Genomic DNA, 17,922 nt, shown 5'->3' on the forward strand with positions numbered 1-17,922 from the left:
ATCACAGTCAGCGGGGAGCTGGGCTGCACCCGACATTTCACATCATACCCTGATCCTTGTGGAGACTCTTTGGGGAGCCTGTCTTCCCCCCAGGGGTTCTCCAGGCTCCCAGAAAGCCTCACCCTCCCCTCTCTTTCTTTCTAGCCCTTACCTATCCCCATTGATATTCCTTCCAGGATAGACTTTCTAGAGCAATACTGTGCAACAGGACTTTCTGCTGTGATGGACATGCATATCCACACTGTCCAATACGGCAGCCACTCGCCACATGTGGCCTCTGAACCCCAGAAAGGTGGCCAGTGGGACCAAGCAGCTGTATTTTTACATGAAATTGGAATTGACGTCAATGTAAACTTACATAGCCCCAGAGCAGCAGCAGCTGTACCTGGGAACTTGTTAGAAAGGCAGACTCTCCGGCCTCGCCCCACACCAGCTGGGTCAGCATTTCTGGGGTGGGGTCCAACCACCCCCCTCACCCCCCGTGGTTTGATGCACAGTGAGTCTGAGAAGCACTAATCTAACGCCCATTCCTGGCAGGCCCCAGCCCACCTCTGAATGGCTGCCACCCCGTCACCGGGACCTTTGCAGAGCCAGAGCTCCAGAAGATGGCCCCGACCCACCTGTGGCCCCCGCACAGGGTTTGCTGTCCACACCTCAGGCACAGAAGGTGCAACAGGCCTCGGCTGGTGCTTCTCACACACCCCCGCAGCAGGCATCGGGCTGTGGGAAGGTCTCAATCATGGACGCCGCAGAGAGGGGTGCTGGCTTTTTCCGTTCGCTCGCTGAGTGCCTTCCCCGTGGGTGAGGTGCGCAGTCATCACCCACCCGGGAACAGTCTTCCCCGTGAGAACAGGCCTCGCCCAACCTTCCCTGCCTCGCCCACAGGAGGCTGCGAGCTGGCTGGGGGAGGCTGTGAGCCAGGCCTGAGAACTCCAGGCAAGGGACCGCGGGGCGCTCAGCGACAAAGCCTTGGCTCCTTTTCTTTTCCTAGCCAGTATTTATTGAGCTTATCTCCCAGGTACCGTGCTACGTGGGTGGGAGTGCTTACCCTTTACAGCAGCCCTGTGGCTTGGTGTTGTTACCCGGTTCTTAGACGAGAAGCCCAAGGCTCAGAGCGGTTACGTGGCCGGCCCAGCGTCGGCGGCTGGTCTGTCTGAGTCCAGAGCCCGGCTTTTGCGCGCAGTCCCGTACACCCCTCCCCAGACAGCAGGCGGGTGTGGGCTCCACTGTGGAGCCCCAGGGAGAATGTGGACCAGCACGTTCTGCTCGTGCCCAGGCGTCTGCTCGTGCCCAGGAGGCTGTCTGCTGAGCAGAAACCCCTGAGCCGGTGATTGAAAACGGAAGGATGCTTAATTGCAGTTTAGTCTTGCGTAGGGAACCTTATGTGCGGTTCATTTCATACCAGGTCGCGTTGAATCCCTCACCCCTGCTCCCTTTTCTCTGCTCCCGGCTAGGAATACCTGGAGCTGGGCAGTAAGTAGGGTGCTTCCGACTCTGGCTGTGGGAGCAGCGTCGGGCGAGGGCCGGCCCGCCTGAAGTTACAGGCTGGGGGCCCAGAGCATCTGCGTCCAAGAGGAGGACATTGTCTGGCGTGGGTCACCTTTTGGTTCCTGGCCTGCAGTGGCTGGAATGTGACCCCTTTCTGGGGTCTCAGTATCCCCAGGACAGCTCAGTCTTTTCCTCTCCAGGACGACTCCACATTACCTTCTAGCACCTTCCATGTCTCTGATGCCCGGTTCCAGCCCCCCTTCACCGTCCTGCTCTCTCTTTTTTCCGCTTTCCCAGCTCCTATTCTGCAATGGCCTCTGTCTCATCCCCCTCAGGCTTTCGGTACAGACTGTCCCTGGGTCTGAGGGCACCAGCCGGCTCTGTGGTTTCCTGTTTCCTTCTTTCTGAGCGTCCTTGTCACCTTCAACGTTTGCCTTCTGCCCTTGGATGGAGGATGGGGTCCAGAGGATGATCAGTGTGTGAAGGGGTGTGACAGCCGGGCCTGGAGTGATTTCCGGAGGCCTGGGGGAGAGGCGGCGGCTCAGCCTTCGCTTTTCCCCTGGTGGCCAGTAGGTGGTGCTAGATGCCAACCATGGCCCTGCTGGGGCCTCGGAGGAGAAAACCCGCAGCCGGCTTGCAAGAAGGGCTCTGCCTGCCAGCCAGGACACAGGGAGAGCGAGGGGAGTGCAGTTGTCCTCTCACTAAGCCCTGTGGCCCTTACAGGCTGGCCTCCCCTCCAGGAATTGGGAGTGACTTGAAAAGAGCGCCTGCCCCACCTTTTCCACCCCAAGGGGATGAGATCAACTGGGACACAGGAACTTGCCTCCATGTCTGCTTACCTGTCACCTCCTCAAAGCAGGGGTAGGCTTCTCCGCTGTGGGTGCTCATAGCCAGCTGTACTTGACCCCATTGGGGGTACTTCACACATGGCAAAAATGAGTTGTTTCCACGCCCCCTTCCTCAGGAGACTGTCGGCTCCTGGAGGTCACTTTCTAATCCCGTCCATGTCCCTTCTCCCCAGCGCCTGCCCAGGGCGGCACACAGCACACGCTCAGTACCTGAGTGCCCGGCCGAGGGACGGAGACTGTGTTGCCTGTCCCCATGGAGACCTTTAAGAACACAGGTTGTCCCTCTGCTTCGGGTGTGGGGACTGGCCCAGTGGATGGACAGTGGGAAGGACGCCTTGAAGTCCCCCGGAAGCCACCGCCTAGCTCAGAACTCACGTGTCTGTCGAATATGCTTCATTTTCCTTCTGCTGATGAGCATGTATCGCATGACTACAAATGTCAGGTCCGTCTCTAAGAAAAGAAACCTCCCCAGCCACAAGGAGAGGGGTGACGCGTAGCCTGGGCAGTGGGGTGCTGGCACTTTGGTCTTAGCGCCCCGGTCCCCAGAGCTTGGGGAAATGCTGGACTTTGGGGGCTGGCCAGTCAAAGTGGACAGGGAGGCCTTCGCTGGGAGCTCCGCTGGACAGGAGCTGGGCCGGCGCGCTCACTGTGCCCAGCAGTCTGTGGAGGGAGGGGATAATGTCCAGCCAGGGACGTGAACAGGCATTGAAGTCACCTGGGTGGGCAGCAGCTCCTCAGACCAAAGTGATTTTTCTCCAACTTTGCAGAGTGTGCAGTGTGTTATTGAAGGCTTGTGAAGTAGGCCAAACGAAGTCGTAGCTGAGGTGGAATAGGCAAGGGGCAGGCGATTTTCTGGGTCTCCAAAGGGGGGGATGAGTCAGCGAGGTGTGGGGTAGGCAGCAGGGGCGAAAGGAAAGCCGGCCGGATGCAGGAGGCGTGCTTTCAGCGTTCCTCACGTGAAGACCTTAGTAGGGCTTCTAATCCACGAGAGTCAGTGGGGGACCTAGGAGAGGAGTGAAAATGACTTCGTGTGGGGGGACCGTTCAGCGTGAACATCGGAGCTCCCGCCTGCTCTGGCCGACTACTCTTGGAATGTTCCACTGAGTTCCAGGGAACTTTATATGTGGTTCATTTCGTACCAGCTCACGTCGAATCCCTCGCCTCTGTCCCTTCTCCCTTTGTCACCTTCCAATCTTTATTGCAATCTCCCGACGAAGAGCTAGAGCTGTCCTTTTAAAGACACGATGTGCTGACACAGATGCCAAGGGGAGCAAGCAGGGGGAGAGACTCGAAACCCGCTGACGTGAGAAACCACTGAAGGAACTCAAGTTCTCTGTCTCGGGAGCTCGAGGCTGCGAATACGCGAGTCTGCTTGTGTTGAGATGGCCGATTGAGTGGACATGGCACAGGCCCCTGGGGGGGGGAACGGGGTGAGCTCCCCGGAGGTCTGCAAGTCAGGATGGGGTTGCATTGGAAGCCCTTGTGTTTCCTTATGGGCCTCAGAGACTAAAAGCAAGTCTCTCCCGACCCCTCTGCACCCTGGGGCTTTCTTGGGGGCCACTTGGCTGTAGCCTGAAGCAGCCGTAAGGGTCAGTGGCCTCATAGTGCCACCTCTCTCGCTGGCCCTGTGACAAGGGCCAGCCGCAGAGCTCACAGGCTCATGGGTCCCAGAGGAAGGATGGCTGTGATATGCAGGCTTCTGCTAGTCCCTCCTGCTCCCTTCCCAGCAAGGGCCCAGGTTCAAATCCTAGCTCTGTGATGGTGGGCAGGTCAGGCGGCTTCTCTGAGCCTCAGCACGAGTGCTTGCTGGTGGGGCAGGCACCCTCACATGGGCTGGCCCTCGGAGCCCCCCTCTCCACCGCTCACGCTGTAATGTGAGGCACCTCCAAGCAGACGCTGTGGGGTTCTGGCCCAGCCACATCTGCTGGGCTGGGGTGACCCATGTGCCTGGTTTACCCTAGAAGGAGGGGTTCCTGGGATGCGGGACTTTCAGTACTAAAACCTGGAAAGTCCTGGGCAGAGCAGGACAAGTTGGCACCTTAGCTGGAGTCCCCATCCACCCCCCTCTTCCCTGCCTTCTGTCGGCCCTCAGCCAATGATTCGCAGAAGGACGGCTGGGGCAGACTTTGAGGACGGATGCCCTGTCCCTGTGTTCAGCACTGCGTGACATCCCCCCAAAGCTAGGAGCTGAGAGTAGCATCTCCCGTGGTGTGGGTTTGCCTTTCCCTTCTCACTTTTCCCCTGAAATGTCTCATGAATCTTGAAATGACCCTGGCCTTTCCCCTCCGTTCATCCCGCATCGGGAACCGGTGCCCTGGGCTGTCCGCTGCTGGAAGGAGGAGGACCTTGCCGGGGACACCAGCCTGCGCTCTTCCAGGATGGGGAAAAGCTGACGTTGGGCTCAGTGCATGACTTGCCATGGAGCAGGGACGTCCCTGTGGGTGCAGATATTTTGACTTCCTTTCAAGTTGTTCGAAGGCCCTGTGGGAACACGAGGCCGGGTTCCCAATAAGCATGGGATCCCACATCACTGAGACCCCTTCCGTAGAAGCACCGACACCAGCTTCACACAGAGTTAGACAGTGGACTCAGCCCCACCTGCCTTGAACTTGAAGCTCTGTCCAAAGACCGTTGCTCAGTCTGCAAGTCGTCCCCGACACCCAAAGAAAGATTCCGCTGGGACGGAGGGTGGGGGAAGAAAAGACGAAGACACACGATTTTCTGGCTTAATGTTCTAGTTTAATTCAAAGTATATTAGAGCAACACAGGTGCTGGGCCCTGTGCGATGAACTAGCCCTGGTTCTAAGGAACCTGGCGTCCTGGGAGGATGGCAGAAGTCGGCACGGCCACCACTGAGCCATGGCCAGCTCCGGTCCAGGCTGTGATAGATGCTGGGCTGGCACGCTCTGAACACACAGGGCCGCAAAGGTTGGTAGGAGACATTGGGGAGGCTTGTTACGGAGGTAGGATGCCCAGGGCCTTGAAAGCTAGGCGGGGCTTTGACGGGCACAGGCTGCGGGAACATAAGGAATGAAAGTGCAGAGATGGGCATGGGGAGGGCCCGGCGAGGCACTCAGTCAGCTGGAGCCCAGGCGCTGGGGACCAGGGCAGCCCAATGGCCCAGGAGGCTGAAAAGGAAGGCGAGGCCAGATCCTGGAAAGTGTTGGATGCTGGGCAGAGGAGCCTGGAATGGGGTCCTGTAGGTAGCGGGGATCCACGGAAGGGTTTAAGGCAGGAGAGAGCCAGAAACCCAGCCATCTTTTGACAAAATGTCCGTCACCTGCCTGCGACGTCCATCTCTTGCTGTCTTTTCCTTTTTATTCGCTCCTGGGAGCTGGACCAGCCTTTCCTGCACAGAGCATGTAGAGGAGGGAGGCCTCGGCCATTGGCCCCACTCCACGCCCACGCCTGGAGTTGTCCTGTCTGCTCTTTTTGAGGTCTGCAGACCCAAGTTTGCTCCTGGCCCTCTCACTGTGTGCCTTCAGACTTAACCTCTCTGAGGGTCCGGTTCTTTACCTGCAAAAGACAGGTAACGAGAGAGCTCACCGGGGGGCTAGGAGTCCGCGGGCACCAGCACGGATGGGCTTCTGCGCAGTGATGGCTTCTTCCCCTGCCCGGTCAGGTTGGCCGGTGGCCCTTCAGGGAGGCCGGTCACTTTGGCTGGGGAGCCCGTGGGCAGCTCCCGTGGCCGTGGGGCTCCTGCCGAGCACCCCAGGATGCTGCCGGCCTTATAAGCTGCCTCCCTGCCTCCCGTGTGGGATACCATGAGCATGCATCAGGAGCTGTCAGCGTTCATTTCCATCCTTGGGTGGACGGCGCCCTGACCTAGCAAGGCTCCAGGCCTGCGTGTGGAGAGCCGGCTCCCTAAAGCCGGGTAGGATGATGGGCCGGGGCCGGGGGTCAGTTTAGGCGCCAGTGGGGCCACAGAGCTGCACGAGAAGGAGCCGGCATGTGCTGTGACTCCCTAGTGTGTCTGTCCCCTGGCCTATCTCTCTGGCCTCAGGTCTGGGTCAGAAGCCAGGAGTATCAGACCGGTGGAGACTAGAAGCTTCTCCCAGAATGCTAGGCTGCCAGGGTGAGATTTAGGCTTGCCAGGGGCTGTCTGCACAGAGACCCCCCGCCCCCAGGGGCAGCTGCCCGCTTCCTCTTCTCCTTCGAGGGGATTCGTGGCACCAGAAGCAAGGCTGGCTCTAAGAGAGTCAGCTAAGATAATTCCGCTTGTGAGTGGTACCACAGAACCTCGGGACTTGGGCTAGAGAGCCCCCAACTCCCGCCAGCACCCAGCTAGCCGGGGTGTGCCAGGTGGGAGGCGTTTCTGAAACCTCCCAGTTTCAATCTGCCCATTTGACAGAAAAGGAAAAGGAGAACCAGGCAGCACCCGACTTGCTTCCCAGGGTCTTACCAGCCGCTGCCAAAGGAGCTCACATTACATAGAGCTGGCACCCAGCAAACAGAGGAAATGAGGAGTAAAAACAAGTGAGTGAACAGCTCTTCCCACTCAGAACGAGCCCCTCTCTCGAATGCTCCTGCTGTTTGCTAAGTGGCACAGGTGGCAGTCCGCTGTTCTCCTTAGCTGGGCTGGCAGACCAGGAGCCCTGTGAGACCAGAGTCCAAGCCTGACCTTTCCCCGATCTTGCCCAGCACGTGGCATTGCCCGTAGTAGCCTCTGAGACGCTCCCGGACTCTTCTGCATTTTCACTGGGTCCCTCAGAAGCGAGGGATACTGGAAGTGAGAGGATATTCCCATTCGGTCCCGCTGCAGCCCAGGAGTCAGCTGGAGAGAAACGGAAGGCCGTTCTGCCCACTGGCCCCTGCACAGAGTCAGCAAATTGGCCATCCTTAGGAAAGGTCAGCTGACTCAGCCCCCTGCAAGAAACGGGCTTGGTATTTTTAGAAGCTTTTCAAGCTTGTGCTCCTGAGCTCAGCAGGAGGCACTCATACCCTTTGCCCATTCAACTCCACCCCAGTCCAGACCCAGCTCAGCCCAACTCAGCCCAGCCAAGCCCCAGGTCAGCCCCAGCCCAGCTCAGCCCCAGTTCATCCCAGCTCAGCCCCAGTTCATCCCAGCTCAGCCGCAGCTCATCCCCAGCCCAGCCCAGCCCAGCCCAGCGCAGCTAAGCCCAGCCTCACTCTCTCATCGCTCAGGCAATGCAGGTGGTTGCCTCTAAGCAGAAGCAGATACAATCAGCTTCTAGTAAAGCCTGACCTCTTTGGACTGTATAATATGAGCTTGAGATCCCATCCACTTCACCGCCCAAAGTCTATCATGTGGCCCTGAAAAAGTCATGCCCCCACATTATTCCCATCTGTGCAATGGAGAGGTCACCATATTTACCTGCAAATCCATTTCGCAAAGGAGGCAGGGTAAATAGGAATCCAGTAAACACCCCAAATTGCTGCACTCTGCTGAATTCTGGGAGATCGTCGCAAGGCCTGAGTGAGTCTGTGGTGGGGAATTCTGGGGAATTTTGTGTTCCTTGGAGAAAGATGCTTAGAGAGATGATGTCATAAAAATCTGTCAAAAAATGCTGCTAGGCTAAAATGGTACCTTTCCATTTGGGAAGGGAGGTATGTGGTCCAGGAGGGGCCAGCTGAGCTGGGGACATGAGGTTCTGAGAGCTCTTCCAGGATATTTTGTCATCGTCGTTGCTTTGCTTTTGTTTTTGTGTTGTTTGGGATGACAGCATGGATGCCTTAGAAGTGTTTGGCTCTGGTCCTAACTAGCTGTGTGGCCTTGGGGACATAACTTAGTCATCTTGGGCCTAATTTTTCTACCCATAAAATGGCAGGGATAAGGGAGGTGGGGTTTGGACTAAATGTGTGCTTTTTTTAAAGTGGTGAGTTTCCACGGAGGGTTTTGTGTCAAAACACCAGGGTCTGTGAGGGCACAGGGATCATAAACGTAGCACGCGCCTTCCAGGAGCACCTATTGTGCTCCACCGAGAGGTTTGAAAACGTCAGTTTTATATACCAAAACACATGCGGACATATTATGCAGTAGAATGACACGCTCACATAAATTTTAAAAATAAAATGTGAGACTTGAAGGAAGTTTCATGCTGCTGCAGCCCTCGCCCCGTCTCCCCCTTTTCCTCCCCCACCCATGGGTGGGGGGGTTCACGCCCCTCTCTGCTGGGGGCTCTGGTTGGAGAAGCATGAATGAGAAGAATAACAGTGAACTGGTTAATCTCCTAAGATGTTTTCAAATGCTAGCGTTCTACAATTACACAATCTGCTATATTATTATTATTATTATTATTATTATTATTTGTGTGTGTGTGTGTGTGTGTGTGTGTGTCTGTGTGTTGGGGGAGCTGGGTTCATGATAAACTGACCTTATGGAAAGACAATTTCATATCTTTTGTCTTCTTCCGAAAGCCCCCCGGCCTGGAAGCTTCCAATGGGAGCTGAAGGGAAAGGAACTGGCTCCCTTGGCCAACGGGGAGTAAAAAGAGAGAGAAAAGGGAGTCAGGAAGCGGGGTTGATATTTAAGATGTTCTGTTTTGTAATCTTCGTACCCAAGAGCTAACAGATTAGAAGCAGGGCTTCTAGCGCAGTGTGCCGCAGGGAGTGGAGATCCCCGAGCACCTCTTATTAAGCAGCCTCATTTGCCCCGGGCCCCAGCTCTTGCCCGCACCACACACACTACCACCCCGGCACCCCGGCACCCCGGCACCCCGGCACCCCGGAGCCCTGCCTTCCTGCCGCCTGCCCACGTATGTGCACACCCACCCGCCACCCACTCCCCCTCGCTCACCTGCACAGACCCCCGCCCCCCCACGCCCACCCCAGGCTGGGGGTTCCTGCCACCAGTGTCATGCCCACCCCTGCCCACCCCTGCCCACCTCTGCTCGCCTCGCTCACCTCTCTCACCTCTCTGTCACTGCCCACACTTCCCCCAGGCTCTGAGCACACACTTGTTCACCTCGTGTAAGATCAAAAATAAACTCTCTCTGGAATCTGTTCAAAGGCTAATGTGCATCCTCTCTTAATTATTGATCTGTTTATTACAGACGCCCCGGTAGGACATTCAGTGTGGCTGCTGTGCCAAGGGCCTAGCTCTACCATTCCTGCCCTTCTCCAGGAGGGAGCTGGGACAGTGTTCTCCTCTCGGGAAGGATTGGTTGGGGGTTAGGCGAAACCCGCCCACAGGGCAGGCTGCAGACTACCCGCACAGCTGCACTAGCCCCGGTGCAGCCAGTGGTCACTCCTGGGGTCTCCCCGCCCCCCGCCCTTTCCTTCCCTTCCCTGTTACAGGGGAAAGCCCTGGTAGAGGGCCCGTGGGGTGCAAAAGGGCAGGACTGTCCCTTTCCCCTGCAGAAGTGACAGCCTCCCCTCTCCTCACTGCCTCACTGAGGGGCAGCTTGACGTAAGATGTGGTCATGGTTAGGGTTACAACCTGGCCGGGTGACCTGGGACCAGCGGTTTACCCTCTCTGTCTGTTTCCTCACCTGTGAAACAGGGCGTTTTTGAGGATTCAGTGGAACTGTGCATGGAAAGAGTGTAGAAAAACGCCTCACACGGAAGTCCGTGCGCCGCGGCTGCCATCGCCATCGTCCCCATCATGGTGTTCATCTTCATCCCTGGAAACCCAGGATCGCAGGAGAGGGCCTATTAGAATGTGGGTGCCCCCTCTGGAGGCCCCTGTTACATCTACACAAGCTGGGGCACTGAACCCTGGGGCGACCGTTCAGGAGAGGTCACGTCTTCAGGTGAGCGCTCTGGGGAAGGCCACCCAGCCCTGGGCCCCCGGAAAGGGTCACAGCCACCCAGCCATAAGCGTGGGCTCCTGGGTGCTTTTTCTTGGAGTCCTGGAGAATGGCTCTGGAACTTGACACCAGGAAGAGGGCATCCAAGAGGAAAATCAAGCGTCCCCTCCTTTTGAGGGTCATCTGGCTTCTACCAGCTGGAGGTCTTCCAGCTGTGTCTTCAGCTGTGTGTCTCCTCCAGGTGTGTCTCCAGGCCAGGCCTCAGGGTCCCCCTGCGCACGGCACACCGCACCCTCACCCCATAGCCGTAGCTCGTAGCTCGGAGGGTCTGACCCAGCTTGGTCCCCACCTTCCCCCACTGCCACCTTCCTTCCCTGTCCCACCCCCTTCCCGGAACTCCCTGGGCTGGGCTTTTGTTCCCTCGGTTCCCAGGCAGTGCAGCTGGTGCTGTGGGCTGGGGAGGGGGTGGAGGACGTGGCAGAGCGCCTGTGGGAGGGAGCTGTCTCTTCTTCCAACGGCGGTGAGCATGGATCCTCATGGCGCCCTGCCCCCAGCACAAATTCCCACACTGGTGTCTCGGCAAATAAGACTCAGTTTTTTGGGGGGACAGGGGGTTTCCACTTGTTCTTGGTACCTACTTCAGTGTGTGTGTGTGTGTGTGTTCCGTTCCCAGGAACCATCAGCGCCAGAGGAAACTGGAGCAGGTTTGCTGGTTTCTTTCTTTGAGCCCCAGATCTGTTGGCAGCCTCCTGTTCCCTGAGCCCGAGGACTTTGGGGCACTGCCTCTCCAGCCCTCTAAGCTGTTGGAGGCCTGTGCTGTTAAAAGAAACAGAAGCCAGGATGGTTTCCAGCAAGCAGGGAGGGCAGAGTTTGTGAGCACCCTAACATGGCGGCTGAACCATCTGGTAAAGGGTGGGCCCCCGAAGGAAGAATGGAGAGAGAGAGGAAGAAGGAAACTGTTAGTGACTGTATGCCAAACCCCAGGCTGGGTGCAGTTGGCACGTTTTGCGACTGCATCCCCAAACTACCTCGCACGGGAAATATCCATGAGTGGTATTCAGGAACACGCGTTTCAGGTGAGAGCGAGTGGCTGCTGGAGCTGGGGTCTGAACCTGGTCTGCCTGGGGCTAACGCCCGCGCTTTACCGGACCTTCTGAAGAGAGAGCGTAATGCGTGGTGTGGCTGGAGGCTGCTGCCGTGGTGTTTCCCCCACTCTGAGGTCACCTGGCGGCTGATAACTGTAGGCGGGTCAGGTATGAAAAGCTGCTGTGACAGAGTGTGCCAAGGTCCTGGTGTCCGCTGCCTGGTTAGGCGGAAGCAGTGGCCGCCATTTATGCCGTGTTCAACGTACACGAAGCGATTTTCTGTGTAATGTCCTGTTTGGTCGTTGGGATCATTGGACCCCCTTGCTGCTGGAGGAGGAAGTGGAGGGTCAGAGAAGTTAAATGACATGCCCAAGGTGACACAGCCCAATGTGTTTTTAATACCAAATGAGTGAATGAATGGGGAGCTGGGTCTGAGCCTGGGCCAGGGGTGTGACAGGCTGCTTCGGTGAGACGGAAGCCGGTGGAGCGAAGGGCCCTGGGGGAGGTGGTGAAGGCATAGGCAGGAAGCTGGGGGCTGAGCTGGAGAGGGAGGATGGAGGGGGGGGCCCCCCCCCCCCCCCCCCCGAGATGAGGAGAAGGGCTTGGCTTCCGGCAGGACACAGGACACAGTAACAGGGCTGCTGGGTCTGGGGTCAGCCCCAGCCCCTGTGGGGGTTGCATGGGGAGGACCTGGGGGGTCTGGCCTTGCCCAGGAAGCTGCTGTTCCCAACCTTCTCCCGACCTTGGAGCTGAGAACATGAGCTACCCTTCTCTCTGCTTCCAGAGCCCCTTGATATTTGTCCTGCCAGGGACAAGCAGGAGCAAGTGTAACTCTGGGGCTCAGCTCAAAGCACCCCACTTTCTGCCCCAGACTGCTCTCGTGGACACACATGTGGTTTCAGGCAATGAAAGGGTTCCTCAACTCACCCCCCAAACATGTGGTGTCCACTCTGGGGCTGGCGCTGAGGGAGGGCCTTGGGGGAATGTGGTGAGCCGCGGGGACGTGTGTCCTGGCCATCTCGGTGCTCGCAGTCCAGGGACGGACACTGAGCCCTCATTTGTAGTGTGCGGAGCGGGTCAGGTGAGCAGGGGTTCGTTTAACATGCGTAGAGCGCCTGTTTCGCTCTCAGTGCTGGTGGGTCAGTCAGGGAAACAGGCTGGGGCCGTGTCCTCAGGGAACTTACATGTAAAAAAGCCGGCAGCAGGAGTCAGGAGGCACCCAGATGTCTCTGCCCGCCCCCCCTTTGTCAGTTTCAGCTGCCCCCTCTGCCAAATGAAGGCCCTTGTTCCGGCTGTCCTCTGGCCAGTCGCTAGGTAAATGTCTGGGTACTGTGTGAAGTGAGGGTGATGGGCGTTACCGTGGGGGAGCATCTGGGAAGCCTGTGTCCATGATGGAGGGTGGGTGTGAGGGTGCCCCCATTGCCTGTCAGCCAATCGCCTTCTGGTTACTCACCCCTCTGGCTCTCCCAAAGCCTGGTGGTTTTGATGCCTTGATTTTATTCCTTGAATCCAGCTGTCTGTAGGAGGTGCAGTGGTTCCACATGGGAAACCCCCACACGCCACTGCCCACTGCCCAAGGGACCGGGGACCTTGTTGAGTTTCCCACCCAGCCCACTGCTGATAGCCAGTAGTGACTCAGCAGGGACTATCCCCCTCCAGGAGGACCAAAGCCAGCCCCCCACCCAGAGCTGGCAAGGGAAGAAGGGAGGGCCGGGGGATTGCTTCTCAGTGGCGATGGACCAGCCTGCACCCAGCTGTCTTCCGCAAGGACCTGGGGCTCACACCCTCCCTGGCCACTGGTGACTCGGGTCTAGTAGCTGAGCCAGAGAGCATCTGTGGGCGGAGGCCGCGTCTGACAGCCCCAAAGCCTAGTCCTAAACGTGAACTTGCCGGAGGCGCTGCTCTTTACGTGAGGAGCAGCATTAGGGTGGCGGCGTGTTTCGCTGGGAATAGACAACTAACTGGTGCTCGGGTGTCCTGGCTGGGGCAGCACAACCCTGTGGGAACCTCAGAAGTGCCAGACTGAAGTTAACCCTGACAGAATGCCTCCCGGTGCCAGGCCCTGTGCAAAGTGCATCACCACATTATCTCACAGTAGCCTCGTGACTTAGATACGGCTCCATCCTGATTTGGCAGGTGGGGAAACTGAGGCACAGAGCATTAAGTGCCTCGCTGAGGCTCAGACGCTGCTGGGTGGTGAATTCAGCCCAGCGGGCCTGTTACATGAAACTGTATTTAGTCCTAGTATAGCTGCCCACGCCCTGTGTCCCCAAGTTTCAGAGTACCTGAAACCTGCGTGATTTCGAGTCACCTTTTAAAGGGGACATTGACAGACCTGAATGCATTGCCCCTGACCGGAGTAGGGGAGGATCAGAGAGCTGTGCTTTTGCAGTACAGGGAAGGGACTGAGGCTATTTCGCTCAGAGAAGAGGTGGGAGGTGGGCAGCCTCCCGACGGGCTCCTAGAAAAGAGACCTACTTTTCGCTGGGGTTCTTGCTGGCCGCACTAGTACCAAGGGCGGAAGCTTCAGGAAGCTGGCTTCGTGATTTCAAACTGAAGCCTGTCCAAGGAATAAAGCTGTGTGAGGACACAGTGGGAGCCCTGGGTGGCATGAGCTCCCTGTCCCTGCAGGTGACCCAGCAGGACAGACTGGGTGCCTGGGGTGCTGTTGACGGGATGTCTGCATCAGGTGGGATTGTGGGTGTTGGGTCTTGGGAGTCCTCTCCAGCCCAGAGCTTCTAGGAACCTATCATTCAGGGTAAGTAAAATAAGTGGGGAGCATGGCTGGGGAGGCCGCCAGGCTCCCCCACGCCAGACATCTCCAGAGGGCAGGACAGGAGACTCTAGGTATCGCTCAGCGAGTCTTCTTCAATGGACAGGGGTGAGACACCAGGTGGCTCTGACCCCCTGACAGGCAGCCCCAACCTTCTGGCACATGTGTGTGTCTAAGATCTTGGTCCTGAGTCAGGGTCCTGAGCTGGCACCTCCTGTGGTTGGATTTTCCTGCTTTCAGGGACCACCCTAGTGCTTGACTGTCCCCCTTCACGGGTGGGCTTTCACTCTCCATGTAGGGCTGAAGTCCCTCCTTGGCTCCTGGCCCCCTGGATACCGTTACCTGTTTTCAGCCTCCAGGCACGTCTTTTTTCCCTCGTGTCTTAGCCTGGGCCACCCAGGAAACAGGCCTGTTTCTCGGACCCACGTCCAAGCCTGCCAGCTCCCGACAGCTCTTTGGACTGGCGCGTTCTTCAGGGCCTAGTTTTCCCTTCCTTTTCTCTTGTGCTCCCCCAGTCCCTACCCAGTACCACAGCTCCTTTTCCAGCTGAGAGAGGGGACGGTGGGTCCCATTTCTGCTCACACTGGAGGGTTGTGCAGCTGAGCTCCTGGATTTAGCCAAACACTGCAGGAGCAGGGTGTGGTGGGCGAATCCAAAATGCCCAGGGCCTGGCTTGTGTCCCAGTAAGGCTGACTTGGGGGTGTGGTTTTATTGGAAAAGGGGGGCGTGGCTGGCTCCGAAAGGCAGACATGTGAGTGGCAGGCCAGCAGGGGTCTGCAGTGGGGGAGGCACTGGGAGGCCATGGCTTCCAGGTCAGCATCTTGTGTTTGTACATCTCCCGATTCTCCTCTCCCTTCCTTCTTTTCTAGAGGGCAAAGAATTTTGGCTTTGGGGGTGTTAGAGAAACAAACAGTCAACGAGAAATCTCAGGTGCTCACGCAGCTAGAACATGCCCTTGGGGAAAGAGACCTGTTCAGTTTCTCTGGGTGTCAGGAAGGTTGAACCACTGTGCTCTGGGAAGCAGCCCCCTCTCTGGCCTCTCTGGTGGGAGACCACCTCCAAATCTTGGGGCCGTCCCCATCTTCTCCAAACCCCTGGCACTAGAACGCATCTATCTGCTCAGTTGTAGAGGGTTTCTAAAGCTTTCCTTCCCGTTCAAGAAACTTTGCCCATTCCTGCCTCTTGCTGGTCAGCAGGGGATACACTGGGGAGTTTCCTCATTTCTAAGACTGCAGCTGGCCGCAGAGGAGAGGGGGGTGGTTGTCCCCTAACGGGTGGGATGCTGAGCTGCGTCATGGTCTCTGTAGGACCCAGTGATGGCTGCAGGCTGGGAATCACGGTGGTGTCAGCAGGCATTCTCCATTGTCAACCAGGGCGTTCTTACCGAGAAGACAAGACACCCCAAATGCTCTGGACCCCTGCTGACCAAGGAAAGGGTGTCTGTGCCGCAGACTTGCTCCGGCTTCCTCACCCAAACCTGGCCTGTCTCTCGGAGGTTAAGAAGTAATGAGGCATGAGTGCCTTTCCCTGGGCAGGGCGAGCACCGCCTGGCGCTTGTAGTGAAACCTCATGGGTCCGCTCTTGACAAGCTCCTTGCATCTGCGATTCCACACCACCGAGCCCTCCTCCTGTTCAGCTGGAAGGGACTTTGAGAGTCATCTCAGCACTTCCCTGACTGTGACTCCTAGAGTCACCTGGGGAGCGTGTGAACACGGACATTCTGGTTTGATAGGTCCTAACGGAGCCTCAAGAGCTGCGTTTCTAACCAGCCTCCAGGCGGTATGGGTGCTGCTGGTCAGAGGCCATGCTTTGGGCCGCGAGGTCCAACCGAGTCATTTTACAGGCATGAAAGCCGAGGCCCAGAAGGCCGAAGTGATCTGCCTGTGGCCCAAAACCGAACGCTGCTCTCCCCGCTCCCAGTCCATCTTCTGGCTTTCCAAAAGGCCTTCCTCCTCGTCAGCTGCCACTTCCTGCTCAGGCCCACAGCTCTAGCATAAACATAACATCCCATCGTAATCCCATTTCACCGGCAGGATGAAAGACCTCTTGTTCCATCAGGGCCTCTTGCTTCACGGCCTGCATTTTTACTATCTCCAAAGGGGTTTTTTAAGGTTTTTATTGTTCTGACTTACAGACACCTCCCTGTCTCCACTGGAAATGTTCTCTCTCTCAAAAAACGTGTGCTGGGCATTTCTGAGATAAAACCATTGCAAGTCCAGGCTGGAGACCCAATGCTGGGCTCACCCCGCGTGGCCTCCCCTGCTTGTTGGCACCTCCCCTGGAGTGATGAGCAAGGTTCCCTGTGTTTCTCTGCTGCCACCCGCCACCTTCTGAGAGAGGCCAAGCTAGAGCTTTGACGATGCCTGCCTCAGTTTCCCTAGCTCTCGAACATCCGAGAGCCCGTCACAAAATGGCCCTTGAAGTGGCAGGGAGGGATAAACGGAGGGTATCTGGATTGGCCTAGGGCCAGCAGGAACTGGTTTGAGAGTCTAAGGAGGTCTCCACTCTCTGTCCCCTCCTGCTGGTAGGAGGGCAAAATGCCAGTCTGGGGACAAGGCCATCCTGGCACCAGGGGGTAAAAGTCTCACTGAGGCCAAAGGAAGGCGGAATGTAAGGGGGAGTCAAGGCAAACTGCCTTTTATAGACATGTTCTTTCCTTTTTCTTTTTTCTCTTCCAAGTTTACTCACAGCAACAGTGCCACTCGCAGGCAGGCGCCTGGCCTGTCTGTGGTTGCGCCTGGGGTAGGCGGGTGGCACCCCCATACCCCTTCCCCCACCTTCCCTGCAAGTTGCATGACCTGCCTCGGAATCCACGGGGGGTGGGGCGGGGGCGGGGGAGAGCCCTTTCAGAAGCTGGCTGCAGTTGAATTCCCGGTCTTTGCTTCCTCGCCTGCCCTCACCCAAGCGCCGGGAGCAGAGCCGGGCTTTCTTCTGCGTGTGAATGAATGCTGTAGTGTGTGCGCCTGATCGGACTCCCCTAACCCTTTCTTCTCCTTTCCCACAGCGAATGCTCTTTTCAGCAAACAGCTCACACTTGGCATTTTGACGTTATGTTTTTATTTTAAAAAAATCCTTACCAAGGTAAAAAACGGGGCACCACCCCCGACCCCCACCCCTTGCTCTCCCATTGGGATCTGAGCTTGACTCCTAGGCTGGTTGCACCTGCTTTGCGCCCCTACCAGGAAGGGGTGCTTGGGTGGGAGGGGAGGAGGGAGGTTCTGCGCCCCCGAATCCGGAGAAAGCAGCCCGCCCACCCCTCCCCCGGCAGCCAGCACAGCGCACCCGACAGCCGAGCCCCAGAAGCCAGCCTCTGACGGTGCTGGCCTGGCGCTTGCCAAAAAATGCCCCTTGCATCTCAATTTTCCCGGCCGTTTCTCTTGCTTGCACCGCTCGCCCCCGGCCACCTCGGCTCTCCAGCGCAGCCCTCTCGGGGCTTGTGCCTTCCTTACCCGCTCCCCGCCTGCCCGAGGCCGAACGCAAACCCCACCGCCAAGGAGGCGCCGGGGGGCGCGGGGGCACCTACCCCGCCGTGCCCCGTAGCCTCCTACCAGACTCCCGATTACGGAAATGAGTGCCAGTTAGACCGAGAGCCACGCGTCCGCAGCCCCAGTACCCGGCTCTGGATGCCCGTCCGGCGCTTCTGTGCGCTCCCGGGTGCCCTGTCGCCGTCAGCTAGGCTGTGTGCCCCCTGCCCAGGCTCGGTAGCGCTCGCCGGTCACCTCGACCGCCTTCGTGTCCCTTCCTCCCACGGTCCTGATTGCAGCAAAACCGGGCAGCGCGAGGGCCAAAAAGTGGACAGGAGGAGCCTGTCTTTCCGCGCGTGGCGCAGCCAGCTCGCCAACTCCCCCCACCCGGGTCCAGATCCTCGCAATCCCAACTGCAACTTTTTCCCTTCGGTCTCCGTTTCCCCTGGGCTGCGGCGAGCGGGCGCCTGGCCGCGAGGCGTGGAGCAGGCGGGCGGGCGCGCGGCCGCGGGTGGCGGTGCAGGCGAGAGCCGCGAGCCTGCGAGTGGGTGGGTG

The 17,922-nt window shown here is 58.0% G+C and overlaps 1 long non-coding RNA gene across 2 annotated transcripts; it reads right to left on the minus strand.

Moving 5' to 3' along the window:
• Positions 1–5,059: 5,059 nt before the first annotated feature.
• On the minus strand, positions 5,060–7,774 carry LOC109394766 (uncharacterized). 2 transcript variants are annotated; one of them, XR_002126505.1, is made up of 3 exons: positions 7,672–7,774; positions 6,958–7,147; positions 5,060–5,852 (listed from the first exon to the last, which is right to left on the minus strand). It is a non-coding gene; the product is annotated as an uncharacterized LOC109394766 (long non-coding RNA). The 2 variants fall into 2 exon arrangements; XR_002126504.1 differs by having other exon boundaries at positions 6,958–7,202.
• Between the last annotated feature and the right edge of the window lie 10,148 nt (positions 7,775–17,922).

This window comes from Hipposideros armiger, unplaced genomic scaffold, assembly GCF_001890085.2.
Source record: "Hipposideros armiger isolate ML-2016 unplaced genomic scaffold, ASM189008v1 scaffold_436, whole genome shotgun sequence".
Taxonomy (NCBI): domain Eukaryota; kingdom Metazoa; phylum Chordata; class Mammalia; order Chiroptera; family Hipposideridae; genus Hipposideros; species Hipposideros armiger.